This window comes from Mytilus trossulus, chromosome 7 (assembly GCF_036588685.1).
Source record: "Mytilus trossulus isolate FHL-02 chromosome 7, PNRI_Mtr1.1.1.hap1, whole genome shotgun sequence".
NCBI lineage: Eukaryota > Metazoa > Mollusca > Bivalvia > Mytilida > Mytilidae > Mytilus > Mytilus trossulus.
Genome location: NC_086379.1, coordinates 64,395,546 through 64,401,959, shown reverse-complemented (window position 1 = coordinate 64,401,959; position 6,414 = coordinate 64,395,546). Strand labels below are relative to the sequence as shown.

Genomic DNA, 6,414 nt, shown 5'->3' with positions numbered 1-6,414 from the left:
CTCTTTTGTAGAAGTCTTGTTCTCAACCGACCATCATGGTCAATTTCTAGATGAGAGTCAGGCTTAACTCGATTTGGAATCGGTCACTTAACATTTTGTAGATGTTGTATTGCTTATCCTTGCAAATTACGTTACTGTTGGTCTAGTATAGTAGCGTTCAACAATCATCATTTACATGTAAGGGAAATAAGTCTTATAACTGACGATTTACATCATATTGATATTTGTGTTGTCTGTATATTCTATTTATATCATATGCAACTGAGACTACTATAACCATGTGTTATAGTAGTCTCAGTATGAAATTAGGCTAAACGGTAACAAATTGTCACTAAAATGTAAACTCTCATATTATATACGGAGTCTTTTGTGGGTTCAGTCATATGGGCATTCTTGTAAGGCTCATAATTCTAGCTGTTTGCAATTTCTGTATATGTTTTCAAGAAAATAGGCAAAGGGCAATTATTCTTACAAGTAGTCAATTGATGGTTCCACTCATCTTGTCATTTTATAGATCTGGTAGTGTTGGTCTTTTTAGTGCTGTTTACTGTTTCTGTCTTATAGCAAATTTAGAGAATAGACAAGGTTGGGAATTATTAAAACGTTTTAACCTGCTGCATTTGTTTGCACCTGAATAGATACTCTTTTTAGTCTTCAAGATATAAAACAATTATTTTCACCTTGCCCATTTGTTCTATTTCTAGTCATGATGGGCATGTTGGTTGACAGCTGCAATCTTCAGATACTCAAAAGAGGGACGAAAGATACCAGAGGGACAGTCAAACTCATAAATCGAGAATAAGTGACAACGCCATGGCTAAAAACGAAAAAGACGAACAGACAAACAACAGTACACATTACACAACATAAAAAAATCAAGAATAAGCAACATGAACCCCACCAAAAACTAGGGGAGATCCCAGGTGCCTTGACGTTTCACCCATGGATTTGTGTCTTTTTTGAAACATGTTTTTCTTCTCTTTGGTCACCTTCCCCATTCTAATTCTAAACCTTATTTGCCAATAAATAAAAGTTTCATTTGGTAAAAAATGATTTTATTTACTCAAAATAATATATAATATTAATGAAACTTAACACACAAATATGCATGATAGTGAAAAGATGCAAAATTAAATATGTAAATGGTAAAAATAGTAAACAGTATAAAATGTTCATAACTGTAGCAACATCATGTAGCACCATTCCCAAATCATCACAAAATGTTACATTCATTCAGAAAAAAGAAAATGGTCACATGATTAACACAATACAATGTAAGAATTATGAAAATTATGGACTGTCTACTCTGAATCATCTAAGGTTTTGTTCAGTGTCTTCTCTCCTGACAGCAAATAACTAGATATATTTTATTTCTAATTATCTGATTTAGTGCTTTTAAAGAAGACACCCTATGGTTAATGAGGTTTTATCTTCACTATCTATCTTAATCAACACTACTGAATGGAGTGAAGCTCGATTTTAAATATGTGCAATTTCAAATTTTAAAGGTTCGAATACAAGCTTTTTTCTACTGTTTCTGAAATGGAAACCTGAATTTCTACCTCAAAAATAAGTAATGTAATGGCCCTGAATTCCATAAAACTATTTTGCATTGCAAACAAATTTTGATGCCCCTTCTTCAAATACAATATTTAACCTCTTAGTGCTAATTTAAAAATAAAAATCAATCGTAAATTTCTGAATTGAACTGCAGTTTCCAATTAAAACTAATATTTTTAATGAAAGACACAATCAGCATCTCAATCAATATACATAGTATATCTTAATAGGTGTAAGTAAATAAATTTAATGACATTAAAGTAAACATGAATTCAGCTAGAAGGATCTGCCAAACTACATACAAAGTGAAATAAAATATATCTGTCATTTTTATCACATAATGAGAGCCTTTTGAGGTTCTCCTCTTTAAAATACATCCTTTCCTACAAAAGTAGTTGCTTAAATCTATGGGGAAAAGCTTAAAGACAGTGTTCTCCAGTCAAGTCAAATCATAAAAGACATTAGCTACAATAAAGGTATTATATAAATATTCCTAAGAAAATAAATTGTCTTTCAACAATGTTTAGACATTAATCCCATTCTAATTTTTTTTTACAGTTGAAACATGATTTATCTGGTGTCCACAAACTTCCATGCAAAGTTGCATTCCAATTGAAATTAAATGTTAAAACAGTATATAAATGAATAACTTTTTTATCTTCAGCTTGAAAAATGTGTATTAAATGTTTTAAACGCAAATCAGGGGCTTAGTAACATCTATCATTATTTTATTTCATTTCAAGATAAACTCCCTTAATACGTTGCAAAATTTCACAAGCGCTTGTATTTTAATATGATACCAGACCATTATTAGAAATAGCTATATAAAAATCAATATGCTATGATTTACCTACATCGTCCTAGTGAAAACCCTATTAATATAATTTTTTTCTGTTGACCTTTTTTCTATAACTCATTTGTAGATTGTGAGGTTGCCAAAACAAGACCAAAGATGTCAGTCATCTTCTTCTGAGACCTCAGAAATCCTGAACTAAAATCTCTTTTAGTTCACAAGATTTTCTAGTCCTACAATCGTACTAAAATCTTTGTACCTTCTATAACTAAAATCTCTGTTCCTTCTATAACTAAAATCTCTCTACTTTCTATAACTAAAATCTCCATTCCTTCTTTAACTCAAATCTCTGTTCCTTCTATAACTAAAATCTCCCTACCTTCTATAACTATAACATGTCACATATCACATTTCATTCTGAGATTCATTGATAGACATTGAGATTCAGAACTTTTTATACAAGTATTAAACTCAGTAAAATTATGTACAAATTTATTAAAAATTCAACATTTAACCAAAAAGCTATACAACAATTCAACCTTTGACACATGTAAAGGCAATGAAAAATAAAAAGACAATTGATCACTTAGACCAATATTGGGACCTCCTACTCCTGTAAATCGAATTAAATTATACAATTATAAAGAACAAATCTCCACCTTTTGTGTTGACACACTAAAAGCTTACAATTCTATAAAATAAATCTTCACCTTTTTCAGCCAGTTTTCAGTATTTCAAATATGTCTGGCGGTATTATTTTACATTTTCAACCAAAAATTTAATTACTAGTGTGTCCCATATTTATAAAAGAAACAATTAATTCTATGACTCCTGATTATTCAATGTTCTATGAGGCTTGATGAGGGAGGGATAGATAAGCTAAATAGTATATCGTTTTACCATATACCAAGCAGTGGTTAAGGGGAAAGTGGTTAAGGGGAAATAACTCTATGACTTTTTAAATTAGTGAAGTTCATGTAAATTAACAGATGCTGTTGGTCATACAGATGGTGCCAATTAACAGCACACTTCATAAATTAAAAAAAAATAATAATATACTAAATTCAATAAATAATTACAAAGTTTTCAAATGTATATAACTTATAAATAAATTTGTGTTTGTATATTATTATCAATACCTACTAAAATTCAAATCAACAAGATTTTCATTCCTATTCTTTTATTAAATCATTTATATCATATTAAAAATATACATTATGCAATTAAGAAAACCTATGAACTTATTACCACTAAGTATTTTCTTTCCTATTAAATCCGTTTGAGCAAGGCCCCTGATATGAAGATTACTTATGTCTTTGTAATTCAATCCTTATAAAGGATGATATTTCCTCTGTTAAAGAGGATTAACAGCAATTGGGAAAACAAATATAATGCATTGCATTGAAAGGCATGAAAAATTACATGTAAGCTTTAGCTTCTAATCAAAATTCCTTTCCACAAAGAAATGAATAGCATGCAAATAGGTGGTTTACAAACATGTCAACAAGCCTGAATTTTATAATAACATGGCATACCATTCATATCAAATCTGACATATTTATTTCAAACCTTCATTACATAAAACAATAATTGAAAGTTTTTATTTTAACAATGGTATATTTAAAAGACAGCCATATTCTGAAGGTCTTGTTAAACACTTTTTATGACCATTTTATATTTAAATAGATTGTAATTATAGGAGCCAACAAGGTTTTTTTCAGTATACAAAGTAAGTACATATTGTTATATAAAAAAAATATTTGTCAGACTTTCAATACTTTTTAGCAGGAATTACATTGTTGATGATTCAAATTATTATTTTCATGAAACATTTAAAAATAAGTTTGCAATACATGTACTAACAGCATGAAACATCTAAATGAAATCATATCACAGCAATGATATGTACAATGTTTGTCATATTACAATGTACAATGTATAAATGTCATATTACAATGTACAATGTATAAATATGTCATATTACAATGTACAATGTATAAATATGTCATATTACAATGTACAATGTATAAATATGTCATATAACAGTGTCAATGTACTAATTATGTTTTAAAATCTATAGAGTATAGATGGTTATTTACCCCTATCCCCCAAAAAAGGGCTTTTTTTAATACATTTTCTAAAAGGCTTCAGATTTGCTCTATTTTGATGAATATAATCAAATATAAGTTTTGTTGATATAATCTCTTTTAATTTTTGGAATTTAATGATCTCCAATGATTTTCTCTTTTATAGTATTAACCCACGAAAGAGGCAGAGAAATGGATATAAGCCCCATCCACTTTATAGCAAACTTTATCAATTGTTATCCAATACTGTGTTTTCCTTTTCTGTATGGAACTCATATGTATATAAAGTATACAGAAGCTTAGGATGATTTGCTACAGACAAATATATGCAATGATCAGTGTGTGCCTGAGATTGTGTAGTCGTGTTTATACTGAGGTAGAACTGACCATCAGTAAATATCTTTATTGTTATATTAGTAATCCTTGTAGCCTGGTTTATTTATCACTTTATATTTGGGGGAAAGGGACTTATATAAACTTTGTATGGTCAGTAGTTTTTTTGCCTGTTTTAATTTATAAAGCCATAATACTATACCCCTGTAATGATATTTAAAGAATTCAGATCATGTTATTTTTAATTGAAAAAAAAATACCTGTATATTCCAACAAAGGAGTAGGTCCGATAAGGACTCATTTTGGCCTTAAATTTCAGTTTCATCTGATGAAAGATTTTGACCACTTTTTAAACACTTAAGTGTCTATTTCACTTGATTCAATTAGTTTTTGTGAAAGATTTTAACTAATTTAGTCATTAAAAACGATCAAATTCAAGCTCAAATATGAAAAATCTCTCAAATATGCCAAAAAACGTCACTTTTCAGATGTTTTTGGTCAAAAATGAAAATGGCCGCATCCCTGTTCATCCACAACCTTTATATATGTTATGTATTATCATAAAATACAACTTACATTTCAATATTAAGGATGAACACAAATGCGGCCACTTACTTTTTACACGGAAACCGTCTAAAATTTAACTAAAATGATAGAATTTTGAAGATTTCAGTAATTTAGCATGACTTAATGGTGCTACAACCAGATATATGTGCATTGTATTGTCAAAAACAGCGCATATTTATGTAGCAGAAGCATTCAACTGTCCAATAAATAACTAAAAGTTTACATTTTAACAATTTTGTAAAACTGTTATATTTTGGGGCCAAAAAGGGGTTTTACCGGACCTACTCCTTTGTTGAGACAGTAAAGGTTCAGCTTATGAACTGAAATACTAATACTGACAGAAAAGAATTAATGACAAAAGTCTTTCTTAAAAATTTGTACAATAATTTACAATTAAAAAAATCACTTTAGTAATATAATACAAATACATTTAAAAAGGTTTTGTTCTGGAAAATCACAAACAACTGACAACTGTTTTAAAATTTTCAGCAACCCTGGAATGATGTTCTGTTTTGGATGTCTGAAATGATAAATAGATATATTGGATTACCTCCCTTTGGTTGGATTTTTTTTTTAAAAGGCTTCATCACAAAACTAGCTTAGAATGCTAAAGTAGTTCTGTAGTCAGTAATATCAATGATCATGAACAATATTTTCACAAGATTAATAATTAATTAAAAATCACATTAGATACAAATTGCATGTTATTCTGAGTTTTCAAGCCATCTCTGTGAGCGAGTTAGAAGTTAAAATTTGCTATTCTTTTGAAGCATGTTTGCTTACCGGTACTTAAAAATTTTGGGTTTCAAAGATATTAAAAAAACTTTAATTTTAAAAGTGCTTTTCTCTTGATAATGAATCATTCTCTATAAGAACTCATTGTCCAACTGAGATATAACATTATGCTAATGAAAACAGACAATGATTTTAGATGGTTGTTTAACATCCAGTGGCAAATTTAATATGGATACATGTAGTGTTTGTACTCAAAGACTTTTAAGTGTTAATGCAATAGCAATATGAACCCTGCTTTGTACTGAATCAACACTGAGCCACATTTTTTATATGCTGGTT

At 29.2% G+C, this 6,414-nt stretch overlaps 1 protein-coding gene across 10 annotated transcripts in view; it reads right to left on the bottom strand.

Annotated features, from left to right (window-relative positions):
* Positions 1 to 1,039: 1,039 nt before the first annotated feature.
* LOC134725559 (G protein-activated inward rectifier potassium channel 3-like) overlaps positions 1,040 to 6,414 on the bottom strand; it is a 73,917-nt gene continuing 68,542 nt past the window's right edge. For all 10 annotated transcript variants that reach the window (XM_063589480.1, XM_063589484.1, XM_063589485.1 and 7 more), the window contains one exon: positions 1,040 to 5,860. The gene's annotated coding sequence lies outside the window, so the exon portion shown is untranslated. The remainder of the gene's footprint in view (positions 5,861 to 6,414) is intronic.